General features: G+C 37.7%; 1 protein-coding gene across 2 annotated transcripts in view; it reads left to right on the forward strand.

The window, feature by feature from the left end:
* LOC122812676 (bone morphogenetic protein 2-like) overlaps positions 1 to 14,908 on the forward strand; it is a 249,738-nt gene that overhangs the window by 200,585 nt on the left and 34,245 nt on the right. The gene's annotated exons all lie outside the window — the stretch shown is intronic.

Genomic DNA, 14,908 nt, shown 5'->3' on the forward strand with positions numbered 1-14,908 from the left:
GCATAGAGAAAGAAAGATCTGATGAAGCTCTGTTAATGGTGAAAGTGTGCATCTGTTTAATATTTTTTATTTTTCATTAAAAAAGTATTGATTTGTAAACAAGTTATAACCAACTGATCACTTTGTAATCTCATATGAGATTGGCCACAGTTCATGGCTCTTTTTTTAAGGAGACTTGATGCTCAAAAAGTACCAGTTTTCCCTGTGGTTTAATTTTCTGTGTGTGTGTGTGTGTGTGTGTGTGTGTGTGTGTGTGTGTGTGTAAGATAGATATATACATAAATGTCTATGCACATATATATGTTTATATATATATATATATATATATATATATATATATATATATATATATATATATATATATATATATTTATATATATAGCTGTCATTTGATTGAATGACTATTTCCCGGAAACCAAATCATTGAAAACCCTTTTGCTGAATGACAAGTTGTCTGATAGTCTATTTTATAGAATGTAGTATAGATATATATAATCCTGTAATATGGAAGCAGAAGTATTAAAGGTGTATGAAAAAGCTTTATCTGGTCCTTGCAGTGATCTACAGTTGCGTGACTATGACATTTGTAAGTTTTGGTAAGGGGGGGTGTGGGGGTACAGGGGGGCATGCCTCCTCTTGCAAAAAACATTTTTTAAGGTGTGATTGCTGTAATGTAGTTTTCTGTGAAATGTGTTTGTGCATCAGCAGTGATAGGTTCATAATTCATAAGTTCATATGTCTTCTAAACCAGAATTTAGGCCAGTGATTGTGAACCTATGTCACACGTCAAAGTTGACAAGCCATGACATTTTGTGTGACACACCAGCGTTCACCAACACCAGAGTTACCAAAGAAACTGCTTTTCCATTTGTTGTTTGTGTGAAGTGCATTGAATTATTTTGTGCCAGGAGCCAGTTCAACAAAATTGCTGCAGAGATAAGGAAGTTATTAACCTCAAAGACTATTTCGGTATACTTTCTCGATAGAGTCTGCAAAGGGCAGTGCTGACATTGTTTTCTCTTCGTGGTTACACTTCTGCAAAGGGCAAGTAGTCTGCATTTATACAAGTGTGCTGTTTTACATTCCTCTCAACTGTCCCTCTTAATCCCCCCTAAAATTGGCAAGTTTTTACAATTTATAATGACAATAATTAAATTTATAGGCTAATTGTACTTCGGAAAATGTATATTAATTCACATTTATTTTTTTCTGTCAGTGTCTCAAATTAATAATACTAGTAGTTTAAAACTGTCCATGTCTCTTATTTCTAGATTTGTCCCTGATTCTGTTGAGATTTTCCCTGATGTATTGAGAGCCATGCTGTTTTATTTATCTTTATTTATTTATTTAAAAAATTTTTTAGGGGGGGTGACAGGCAAGCAGAGTCAGGTTAGGCATTTTCCGAATATCTGACACGCCAAACCCAAAAGGTTCGCCATCACTGGTTTAGTCCCTCAGGCCATCAAAAAAACACTGATTCATTAAATGAGGACTGAATGTTTCATAGCCCACCCAGGCATCCACATTAGCTTTAAAAGTTGCTATGGTGCTTGAGTTTCTTACTTTTTCTGGTTCATGGGTTATACGTTCATAGGTGTTTACTAAGCTAATGACCACAAGGGCCATTTTAAGCCTAGCCATGCATCTCAAATCATAGACAAGTTCTGGTACCCTTGATACGTATAAGCAGGGGCCTGGGAAATTAACCATTTACAGGTTGCCTGTGTCCATTATAGACATAGGTGCCAAGCCAGGCATGAATTTGCTGTTCCAGTTGCCCAAGTTACACTTGAATTGGTTTAGGGAGGAACTCTTCTTCATGTGAATGGGGACCCTGTTCAGAGATGGGGTAGTCTCAGGGATACATACCTGTCTCTCCAGGAGGTCCTACTTATATCACAGGCAATGTTTAAGCCTTTAGAATTGGTAATTATGGTGCTGTTTGTTTGAGCATATGCAAGAGGTCCATCAGAGTGGGGTTTGACAGTGCCCTGATTGCCAGGCATTAATGCCCCCTCAACAGCCTGTAGGTAACCGAATAGAGGGATAGAGCCTTGAGGTTCTCTGCATAGGACATTGTACTTATGCCTTGTATTTTTTTTTACTGAGGAACCTCTGTAGGTATTCCAATTGTTGGACATGCCTGGTAAGGTAGATACCAAAGGGTGCATTTTACTCAATGACAGATCTGATGAATACCAAATGCAGTGGAACAATGACTTCCTTGGATCTGGATCTAGATGCCATACCTTTGTTTATAAGTTATGTGACATAGAATGATTTTCTCATTAATGTAGACATGTTATTGTCAAAGGCTGGATTACAGTCTATATTTGTCCTTAAGTCCCTGACTACTGGGTCAACTCTAAGGGTGTGTTGTCAGTATGATAGTAACCAAGGGTGGATGACTTCCCGAAGGATACTATTATGCATTTCTTGGCATTTAGTTTTAGTCCATGGTTCTGACACCAGTTGTTTGTCTGTGTCAGCCCTTCCTGGATAACATTTGTGTCAGTGTGGGATTCAATGACAGCTCCTAATTAAAATCATCTGCAAATTTAGTCAGCCAGAGAAAATTAACATTGAACTTGACTTCAGAAATGTAAATGCCAAAAAGGTGCGATCCAAGGAATGATTCCTGAGGGACTCCACTTGTGACTGCCTTCTTTGTATTGGTGGCCTCCTCAGTTCTAACTTCCTGGGTCTTGTCTGTGAGCCAGTTGGCTATCCATTGGGTGACATATGGGTTTGTACCTAACCTCTTGAGTTTCTCAACAGTGCCCGAGTGGAGTATTGTGTCAAATGCCTTGGCCAGGTCAAGGTAGGTAGTGTGAAACATTTTGCCCTCACCTATTGCTTTGGTGACCTTCTCATAGAAGTCCATCACATTAAGTAGGCACGACTTGCCCTTGATGAAACCAGACTGACTTGGGTTAAGTGTCTGGAGGTTTACTATATCATTATCGTTCATTTCCATGATAATTCTTTCCATGGTTTTATTCCATATTATAGGGATCTTTTGGGTAATGATATTATTTCATCTAGAAGTTCATACTAAAGTTCAAGTTACTGTGCCTAAGCCTGATGCTGTTTGAAGTCAGATCTAAATTCAAAAGTGTAGAAGTTGCTTCATTCCTAAATGCTGAGTTGCTTAAGACTGCTTTCCCATGAAAGTGTCTATAATGAAGTATATATTAGTTAAGTCTGATACATATATTATTGTAACTCATATCATTAATAGATCCTTTTAGTAAGTTGAAATTGTATGGATTCATGTCTTTAAAGTTGTATTCTACAAAAGGGGCTGTTGTACTCTAATATTTGTCTTATGTATGTTTTGTACAACATTGCCATATTTGAGTCATCTGTTAAAGTGATAGCTTTATTAGTCCCATCTGTCTTAAGGTTTTACTTCTAATGTTGTTAACCTATTTCTCTCCCTGCAAAAAAAAAAAAAAAAAATATATATATATATATATATATATATATATATATATATATATATATTGACCACTTTTCGCTTGGGTGTTTTTGATGGTATCATGTTTTAGGTATTTTGAATTTAATTAAATATTTTTTCAGTGAAAAGGCTTTCAGACATTTTGACTCAGTGGATTCTTTTCACTGGATTGTCTTGTGCCCATATAAGCCCCTATAGATATAATACAACCTTCACAAAACAAAACAAAAAATCTACAGCTGCACTGAAAAAATTAGTTGGAACAAAAAAGAAGGAATTTTTAGAAATATTTTAAACATCTTCAACGCTTTCTGAATGGCTGTTTATGATTTTCTAGTTAAACAATCTGTAAAAACATGTTAAAACAAAAAGGTTAAAATCATTGGTTTGAGATGTGGATATGAAGCCAAAGCCATTTGACAGCACATTCAGCTGTGCTTCACTTAATTTACAATCAGACCATTGATAACATTTCCTTTACCTACCCAACCAAAGTGGTGACTTTTACTGGGGAGAAGTAGTTCAACCCTATTCTATCTTATGCATTTGACTTGTGTCTGGATTTTATATGTCTTTAAGGCACCCTTCCTATATTTGACACTGGTTAATTTTTATGTATGTTATGAAAGCTAGAGAATTACCTACTAGTTGCTCATCTACTGTAATCAATTTCTAAGACTGTAATTTCCCTTCTGAACCCTGTGACTTTTTCTTCTTTAATTTAATTTTTATTTATTTATTTTACATTTGTTAACTGGGATGGTCCAACTGGACGAGGTCCATTTACAGTGGAGGCCTGGGGAGAAAAGCTCCACTTAATTAATGCAACAGACAATGATAATAATCTTCTTCTTCTTCTTTTGGCTTTTCCCGGTTAGGGGTCGCCACAGCGGATCATCTGTCCGCTCATGATTGGCAGTGGAGTTTTACAGTGTCGAGTTGCCAGCCCGGCGCCCAACCTTCCACAGAAGGCTCACACATGCACACACTCACACCTAAGGCCAATTTAGAGTGTCCAATCCACCTACTGCATGTCTTTGGGATGTGGGAGGAAACCGGAGCACCCGGAGGAAACCCAGGCGACCACAGGAAGGACATGCAGACTCCACACAGAAGGCACCCCAGCCAAGAATCGAACCGGAGAACCTCTTGCTGTGAGGTGACAATGCTAACCGCTGCACCACCGTGGCCGCCCAACAGACAATGATAATAATACATAATGTAAAGTAAAGTCTTTGTTATTGAGCAGTATTTTGTGCATACTAGAACAGTACGCAAAGAAAGATCATATCAGCAATATATACAAGTGAACATTAATTTAATCAAAATATACAGACAGAGATCACAAAAACATTTCCAAATGTCAAGGGATACCATTTGTTACTTCCATTTTTACAGAGGGTCTAATAATTGGAGAGAAGAGAGAAAGATGGTGGTAGCATACACTAGGATTAAGTAACACATGGACATAGCCAAGAGCTAATAAGATGAGCCTTAAGGGAGTTTTTGAATTGTTTAGTATTAGGTGCAGAAGTCACCGAGAGAGGGAGATTATTCCAACATTTTGCTATAATGTGAGAAAATAGAGCTTTACCTGCTGTGTTGTTGGCTGTGGAGATAGAGAGGAGTGATTTGTTGGCGGAGCATAATGGTCGATTTGGAATGTAGTTAGTCAGTAGTTCCCTATGGGGTGGAGTTTTTTCAGGATATTTTAGGTTGTTATAAGCTATGACTAGTTGGTGGTAGGTTAATAACTGTGGGAGTTCAAGCCACTGAAGTTGCCTAAGAGGTATACAATGGTGTGTTCTAACGAGGGAAATTTTTGCAAACCTGGCGATTTTGTTATAACACTACTCAAGTTTCTCCAGGTCAGATTTTCTTACATAGGTGAGAATAAGTGCTGCATACATGAGTGTGGAATGAAGGTGGGTTTGAGCTAGGGTGACCCGAGCTTGATCTGGTAGAAAGTCTTTTTGTCTATATAGGGACCCCAATTTTTGTGTACCTTTTGAATAGTTTAAGAGATATGGATGTCAAAGTGTAGGTTATCTATTTTGATGCCAAACAGCTTGGTGTGGAGAGAGGGTGAAATGACAGTTCCGTTATTGGAGGAGATAGAGAAGGAGAGTGGAGTGGTTTTTGATTTGTTGGGGGTAAATAGAAGTAGTTTCATTTTGTTGGGATTTAAGGTAAGTTGAATATCTGTAGTCCACCTTTCTACTGAGGTAAAAGATTCTTGGGTGAGATGCTGTAGGGTGGTGAGATTAGGGGCGGAGCAGATCAGGGTGGAATCGTCTGCATACTTTATGAGTGAAGTCTGTAGGGTAGAGGTATGTAGATTATTGGTAAAGATAGAAAAGAGGAGTGGACCGAGTATGGAACCTTGAGGTGCACCAGTGGTAGTTGGGAGTAAAGATGATATAACTCCTTGCCACTGGACAGCTTGTTGTCGGTCTGATAGATAGTTTTTAAACCATGCAAAAGTGTTAGGGGCAAAGGATAGAGAGGTAAGAGTATCTATTAGAATGGAGTGGGAAACCATGTCAAATGCTTTGGAGAGGTCCAGGAATATAGCAGATACAAATCTGTTGTTACTTCTATGTTGGTTAACCAGGTTTGTGAAAGAGAGAAGGGCTGAAGTTGTGCTGTGGTGTGGGCAGAAACCATGTTGTGTAGAAGATAAGAGATTGTTAGAGTCTAGGAAATGCATGACCTGAGAGTGTATGCATTTCTCAAGTATCTTTGATAAAGGAGACAGAATTGCTATGGGGCGATAGAGAAATCACAGGAATTCCCACCCTTATGAAGGGGAATAATGTAGGAGATTTTCCATAGTTGAGGGATGTGGGATTCCTGTATGGAGCGGTTGATTAAGATTGAGATTGGGTAGGATAGAGAGTCGGCAGCCATTTTTAGGAAATGAGCAGGTATACCATCTGCTGCAAGAGCAGTGGGTTTAAGTTTTAAAGAGGTATTTTTTTATTGCTGAGGTTGGGAAAGGAGAGAATGTAAAGGGAGGTGAGTTGTTAGGAGTTGTTGATATGGACAAGTAGCTTTTTTTGGAAAGTTGAGTTGATAGTGATTTAATGGATTTAATAAAGTGGTGATTAAATTGGGAGGCTATATCGCTATCTGTTTTTGTAGAGGTGGAGGTGGGAGCTGGTGTGGAGGTTTTACCAGGTTTTAGTAGGGAGTTTATTGCATGCCAGAACTTTTGGGGGTTATTGGAGTGTTTATTTTGTTTATCTAGAAAGTAGTTCTGTTTATCAAGTTTTGTTTGTTTTTTGACCTGATTCCTAAGGTGTTGATAGTTTTGTTTGGATAGACTAGTGTTATCTTTCTTCTATGTTTCTATGCCTTGTCTCTGGTTTTTAATAGGGCTCTAGTGGATTTAGTAAGCCAAGGAGCATAGTGTTGCTTAGCTCTAATTTTTCTTACTGGGGTAACTGAATCAAGGATGTTAATAAGTGTACTATTAAAATAGTCCACTGCTTAGTCTAGGTCAAGGCTGTGTAGTGGTTCCCAGTTACATTTTTTTAATATAGTGTTGAGTTCTAGAGGGTTAATATTGCGATCGTTTCTGACTTGTCTATAGACTGTATGTTTGGGTAAGTTAGTATGTTTTCATAGTAGGAAAGTAGGGAGATTGTCACTAAGTCAGTCAGGTAGACTACCTACTTGGTAATTATGTTCAGGGTAATTTACTAATGTCCAGTCTAGTATAGATTCCTTATGGGATTTTTTGTCTACTCTAGTTGGTTCTTGAATGAGTTGAGAAAATCCATACAGGTTGATGTGGCTAGTGGGGTTTTTAGAGTTAGAGGCTAGCCAGTTAGTGTTTAGGCCACCTAATAAAATAGTTTCCTGTGGGAGATTATCTTTTGGCCATTGTAGAATCTCTTCAGTTATTGGAGTGTTATTACCTGGAGGGATACATGCACAGAGGATATTGATGCTCTTTTTCTTATTTAACAGTAGGACAGAGCCTACGATCTCAGCAGTATTAAATTTAGGAAGAGTTAGTAGAGGTTGGAGAGAAACTGTATTTTTATAGACAATTGCAATGCCTCCACCCTTCTTTCCTGTTCTATCTAGCCATAGGATATTATATCCTGGAGTGAGAATTTTTTTGTTCTGTGTGCTGGGTTTTAGCCAGGTCTCTGTTATGGCAAGGATGTTTTTTTTTGCTTACCAGTGCCTTGCCCATTCCAATGAGAACCACATTTATAGTCAATATGCTCAATGGTAAATTTATGTATTTCTTGGCCTCTAAAACTTGTTCATATTTCTCTAATCCTAATGTTCGAATAAAGATGGAAACAATATTGTGATGCACTTACAAAAATCCCTCTCATATTGTCCAGCCGTTTATCACAAAAGTGTCTCCCTCTTTTCCTGCTTGGCAAAAAGAACATGCACAAATTCCATAGTGTCTGGTTAATGTGCTATAGTTTATTTATTCCACAGCTCCATGCTGACATCATTCCAGGGTGGCGTGTTCAAGCATTGTCTTTTAGGCATACTTCTTACACTGTAATAAGTGGTTACTGTTTTTATGTGGCATAAATTCACTCTGTATTGTCTGACAGAGTTTAGCTATAGTTGGTATGCCATTTAGATGTTGAATATGCTTTGACATCCTTTTGAAAGCAGCAATATTCAACCTTCTATTCACCAAAGTGCTTTCAGATTGCAAACCAAACACAAAGTTATCACCTTTGTCTCTAATAATTTCAAACCACTTATTGTTGCCTTTCACAAATTCATAGTAGGAGAAAATGACAGTCAAAAAACTGATTGAATGGTCTTGCTGGTGAAAGCTTAATTGTGTCCAGGACAATCCAAAACTCAGATCTCCTTGGCAGTATCAGAGATTCATAATGTGTGGGAAAAGAATTGCAAGAAAACCTAAAATCATGAAGAGTCATTGTAGTACTTCCATGCTTCCATTATAACTCATCAAGTTATAACAATAAACCAACTCACCAAGCACAATTGTTTGGGAAATTGATCCATTCAACAAAAAAGTAAAATGAAATCAGTTTTTGCTGTGGGTCTATCCTCATGCACCTTCCCATACTCCAAATTAATATATACCAATACCATGTTTGTGCACACACAAAAAGGGGAGAAATCTCCAAAAACAAAGGAATAAAAGGAATAACTGCTGGTGCACACTTAGAAACCACAATGGTAGTGATTTCCCTGGAATACATAACTTGGGAGGCCTTTTATAGCATTGGATTTTGGACCAGTTTTAAGATAATGAACTCTTCAAAACATTAAAATGCACATTACCGTCAGGCTCCATGACACATTGGGATGAGGCATTGTGATACAGTTCACTGGGGATTGAGTAGCAGACTTGGCATTGGAGGAGCCAGGCAAAGGGGAGGAGTGAAAGGGCATGGCTGACTTGCTTCTTGGGGGGGAGATGTGAAGGGGTGCTTGCAATGAAGCATCAAGGGTTGTGTGTTTTCCCCTGAAGGAGACTGGGAAAACCACCTTTCATTGCTCCAGGGAGGAATGACATGGATGCTTGTAAAAATGCCCCCTGTAGAATTGATGGGATGCCATGACTGTCAATGCATTGCACATCCCATCCCTAATACTCAATACAGGGACTAGAGCTAAAAAAATACATAAAGAAAGATGACCCTTCCTGGTCGAAACTTGTCATGTTAGTAGGGAAAGAAAGGGATGACTGGTCAGGAGAGGTATGATGACTGACAAGACTGTAATGTAAAAGAATGCAAAATAATGAATTTAATAAATAAATAAAATGAACATCACCCACCATCAGTGGGGAGAGACATGTCATAGGTTTATGGTAACAAAAACAGGTCAACTTTGCTTTTATTTCTTTAAGGTAACACAAGAGGTCTCGATCATAATGACACTTAAACAGAGATTACAATGGATACAGAGGCAAATATATGTGAATGTCTGTCTCTTACTGGTATAGTTTGTGTTTTTCCTATCTTGGATATGGTTAGGTTTTGGATTAGAGGGTAGGGAAGGCATTTTACCAAGTTAGGATTTTCAGTTCTAATGCTGTAATTCCACCATTTTTATGGCACAATTTAAAACACAATACACAATAACCTGGCTGAAAATTTATATAAAGCAGTATGTATTATGGAAATATTGCACAGAAGCCATCTTGTATTTAAGTATGCAGCATGCCGTCTTCCTTATATTAATAAATATAATTATTCCCAAAAGGTATTTATTGGTAATAGTTGCATATATCATTTCAGGAGCTGACAGTACAGACTAAGATTAAATATTGCATCTCTATAGAAACAATAAGTTTCCAGGAACCTTACAAGTTGCATAAACCTTCTGGGGTCCAAATAGACCGTAGATCAGTAGGAAATAAAAAGTTAGCAAAGTTCCATTGTTACATACAGTCAGAGTTTGGGAGATGAGTATTCCAGAACAGCCACATTGACAAAAAACTCATCTGCTTTTCATATACAACTAGCAACACATTTTCATCAGCTAGTCAGTGAACTGTGACAGTCTAGGGAACCAAAAAGGCAGAAACTGTGCTCATACCCAAGACCTTTTCATGCCCTTATCCTCCTTGACTTGGAAATGTTACATTTCAGAGTTGGAACTGCCTAGCAAAAGCTTATGAGTTTTCTAAAATGGACCACTTAAGACAGTCTTTTATTCCTGATTGTATAGTCAGGTGATGATTTATAGTACACACAGCCTTGAATGCTAATTATCAAGCAATCCAAAGAGATTACTGCATGCTTTAATTCACTTCTTTGTATCTACACAAAATGAAGTGCCTCAATTTCATGAAGAATTAGAAAATCTTGTCCTTTTCTAACAGACTGAAGGATTTAGTCACGTATGTAGTATAAATTGGAGGTAATCTATGACTTTAATATGAATTGCAGGGCATTTATCAATGTTATTGTTATTAAACCTAGAAAATCTTAAACCTATGAGAAAGACTCAAAATAACAAAGTTAACTATGTTATGAGTAATAACAATAGTTGACAAAGAGCAAATGTATCCACTCATTTAATCCTGAACTGGGAAATAAACTAAGATTATCAGGATTCATCTATGTCTCTTAATGTTTTGCTTGAATAGAACATTTCTACCAATAAGCTGACACATAATACATTAGAATGCATGCTCCATAATGAGATTCTGCCTCAAACATCCTATTTTACACTGTAAAACTACAAATAGAAACAATGGGACATTCAGCAATGTAGAGAAAGTAATTTATCATTACTGTTTTTGTGTCTTTCTGGGAAATATATGAACAGACATGAAAATAAAAAGAAAGTGTCCAATCTTTTCACTGTGACTAGTTAGTAAGACATGTTAATTTTCAACACTATCATTACTCATTTTTTATATGCTGGAAATATATATATATATATATATATATATATATATATATATATATATATATATATGGGGATGTACTTCAAAACACTGTAAAACTGTTTTAAACTATTTTAATATTACTTAACTGTAAACTGCTTTTTCATACTGAGAGTTGTATTTTCTGTTTGTGAGTGCTCTATCTGAACTTTTCTGTGCATTTTTGTCTGTTAAAAGCATTCTCGAGTCTGCTCCTTGATCTGTTTAAAACTTTCAACTAGTGGCTACAGCTAGGAACTGTAATTTTTTCCCACCCACCGTCCCTAGTGTTGTGTGTTCTTATACTTGGTGGCTTTGCAGTTGCCCGCCCATACTGTATATTTGATCTGTGACACTCCTCCCAGTCTAGTGTCATATGGTTAGGTTTTGGATTAGAGGGTAGGGAAGGCATTTTACCAAGTTAGGATTTTCAGTTCTAATGCTGTAATTCCACCATTTTTATGGCACAATTTAAAACACAATACACAATAACCTGGCTGAAAATTTATATAAAGCAGTATGTATTATGGAAATATTGCACAGAAGCCATCTTGTATTTAAGTATGCAGCATGCCGTCTTCCTTATATTAATAAATATAATTATTCCCAAAAGGTATTTATTGGTAATAGTTGCATATATCATTTCAGGAGCTGACAGTACAGACTAAGATTAAATATTGCATCTCTATAGAAACAATAAGTTTCCAGGAACCTTACAAGTTGCATAAACCTTCTGGGGTCCAAATAGACCGTAGATCAGTAGGAAATAAAAAGTTAGCAAAGTTCCATTGTTACATACAGTCAGAGTTTGGGAGATGAGTATTCCAGAACAGCCACATTGACAAAAAACTCATCTGCTTTTCATATACAACTAGCAACACATTTTCATCAGCTAGTCAGTGAACTGTGACAGTCTAGGGAACCAAAAAGGCAGAAACTGTGCTCATACCCAAGACCTTTTCATGCCCTTATCCTCCTTGACTTGGAAATGTTACATTTCAGAGTTGGAACTGCCTAGCAAAAGCTTATGAGTTTTCTAAAATGGACCACTTAAGACAGTCTTTTATTCCTGATTGTATAGTCAGGTGATGATTTATAGTACACACAGCCTTGAATGCTAATTATCAAGCAATCCAAAGAGATTACTGCATGCTTTAATTCACTTCTTTGTATCTACACAAAATGAAGTGCCTCAATTTCATGAAGAATTAGAAAATCTTGTCCTTTTCTAACAGACTGAAGGATTTAGTCACGTATGTAGTATAAATTGGAGGTAATCTATGACTTTAATATGAATTGCAGGGCATTTATCAATGTTATTGTTATTAAACCTAGAAAATCTTAAACCTATGAGAAAGACTCAAAATAACAAAGTTAACTATGTTATGAGTAATAACAATAGTTGACAAAGAGCAAATGTATCCACTCATTTAATCCTGAACTGGGAAATAAACTAAGATTATCAGGATTCATCTATGTCTCTTAATGTTTTGCTTGAATAGAACATTTCTACCAATAAGCTGACACATAATACATTAGAATGCATGCTCCATAATGAGATTCTGCCTCAAACATCCTATTTTACACTGTAAAACTACAAATAGAAACAATGGGACATTCAGCAATGTAGAGAAAGTAATTTATCATTACTGTTTTTGTGTCTTTCTGGGAAATATATGAACAGACATGAAAATAAAAAGAAAGTGTCCAATCTTTTCACTGTGACTAGTTAGTAAGACATGTTAATTTTCAACACTATCATTACTCATTTTTTATATGCTGGAAATATATATATATATATATATATATATATATATATATATATATATATATATATATATATATATGGGGATGTACTTCAAAACACTGTAAAACTGTTTTAAACTATTTTAATATTACTTAACTGTAAACTGCTTTTTCATACTGAGAGTTGTATTTTCTGTTTGTGAGTGCTCTATCTGAACTTTTCTGTGCATTTTTGTCTGTTAAAAGCATTCTCGAGTCTGCTCCTTGATCTGTTTAAAACTTTCAACTAGTGGCTACAGCTAGGAACTGTAATTTTTTCCCACCCACCGTCCCTAGTGTTGTGTGTTCTTATACTTGGTGGCTTTGCAGTTGCCCGCCCATACTGTATATTTGATCTGTGACACTCCTCCCAGTCTAGTGTCATTAGTTCACTCAATCTAATAGAGAACATTTGTGAAGGCCAACCCACACAGATTCTTAACGTTGAATTAACTTCTGTTCCAGCTTTCTCCATTTCCACTTTACTGGAAAAAAAACATTGTAAGCTTGCTTCCCCCCTTTCCTGTGGCAGGTCAGATACGGATTTGCCAGGACTGCTTGTGAGCTCCTAAGCCCCCCCCCCTCACTTAAATGGGGTTAAACTATTCCTGGCACCATAAAGTCTGTTTTTCAAAATTTCCCTTGCAACTAACCAGCTTTTTAGTTTTAGCACTCATCTGTTTCTTTGATCTCAGCACTTGTTCAGAACTCATTGTAAGCACTAAATAAGTTACAAATTACTACAGCACTCAACTTTCCTCACTTGTCTAAAGGAAAACAGTTTTTAGTACTTAATAAATAAGCACCTGTTCAGGCATGTCTAAAGGTCAGCTCCCGGTGTTTTCTCCTGTCTATCTGATGAATCTGGGCATCTTGGGACAATGCAGCAATTGCCTCATGTACACAGACAACCCTCTCCTCCTACCACCCAACACTACGACCTGTGAGAGATGCACTTATATAGCCAAACTGGAAGCAAAGCTCTCTTTACCAAAGACTGGCCTAGACAGTCAAGAGGAGAAGGTAAACACTTGCACCGCATCACACTCATCACATAGTCCCTCAAAACCTACACCACCAAAACACACACACAGAACCACAAAACACACACCTACATTCGCGGAGGCTCTCAGTACTAATCTGCCCAAACAACAGAGACCTCCAAAGCAGAAATGCAAGCAACTTCCATCCCCCAACACAACCCAAATGACACATAGCCCACATACTTAGTGTGCCACTCAACTACAGCCCATAAGGCATAACGTACCCAACACTCTAGTCATAGGTGACTCTATAGTCAGGCACACTGATGTTCCACTCACCAGGCTAAACAAGGAAAAAGTTACTGTCAGCTGCCTGTCAGGTGCCAGGATCCGCCACATAACGCACGCACTCAGGTCACTCCACAACAAGCACAAATATGACTCTGTCATTGTCCATGTTGGTGTGAATGACCTGAGACATACCACCCTGGACTACATGAAAAGAGACATGGAGGAGCTTTCTGATCTTGTAGCCCAGGCCGGTATGACCCTAGCCCTGAGTAGCATCCTGCCATCACTCAGAATGACACCATAGTGCAAGGACAAAATGATTGACTTTAACAATTGGCTAAGCTTCTGGTGTCATTCTAAGGGAATCCAGTATCTGTCTGCCTGGGATGACATGATCGACAGACCACGCTGCTTTGCCAGAGATGGCCTGCACCTGTCGCCCTTGGGATTCCGGATACTGGCAAAGGCTCTTGCCACCCCTATAGTGCCTTTTTTAGGCAAGGTTCAAATGACAAATTCACCACCATAACAGGTACAAGCAAGCAAAGTCTGAGGGTAATGTACTCAATGCTAGAAGTCTAAACCTCAAAATTGACTCAATCGAGGCACTCCTTAAAATGGAGAACATTGACATCTGTGCAGTGACAGAGACCTGGTTCAAAGCTCCAGAGAGCACCCCTGCATTACCAGGCTATAATTCATACCACACTTTTGGGCCACCAAACCCGGACCGAAACACTAAAGGTGGAGGAGTGTCCATATTCATTAAGGATATCCACACCTCCAAGCTAGTTGTTCATCATAATGCATCCGAGATTATCCAAGTTCAACTAACTCTGGGAAAAAACGCAATCCAGATTGTAGCTTGCTACAGACCCCCCACCATGCCCCAGGATTCCCACTCCTCTTTTCTTGATACACTGGAAAATATTAAGGTACAACCCAACACTCTAATAATGGGTGATTTCAACTACCCTACCATTAACTGGAAAA

This window comes from Protopterus annectens, chromosome 1.part0 (genome assembly GCF_019279795.1).
Source record: "Protopterus annectens isolate FY-2018-M chromosome 1.part0, PAN1.0, whole genome shotgun sequence".
In the NCBI taxonomy this organism is placed as follows: domain Eukaryota; kingdom Metazoa; phylum Chordata; order Ceratodontiformes; family Protopteridae; genus Protopterus; species Protopterus annectens.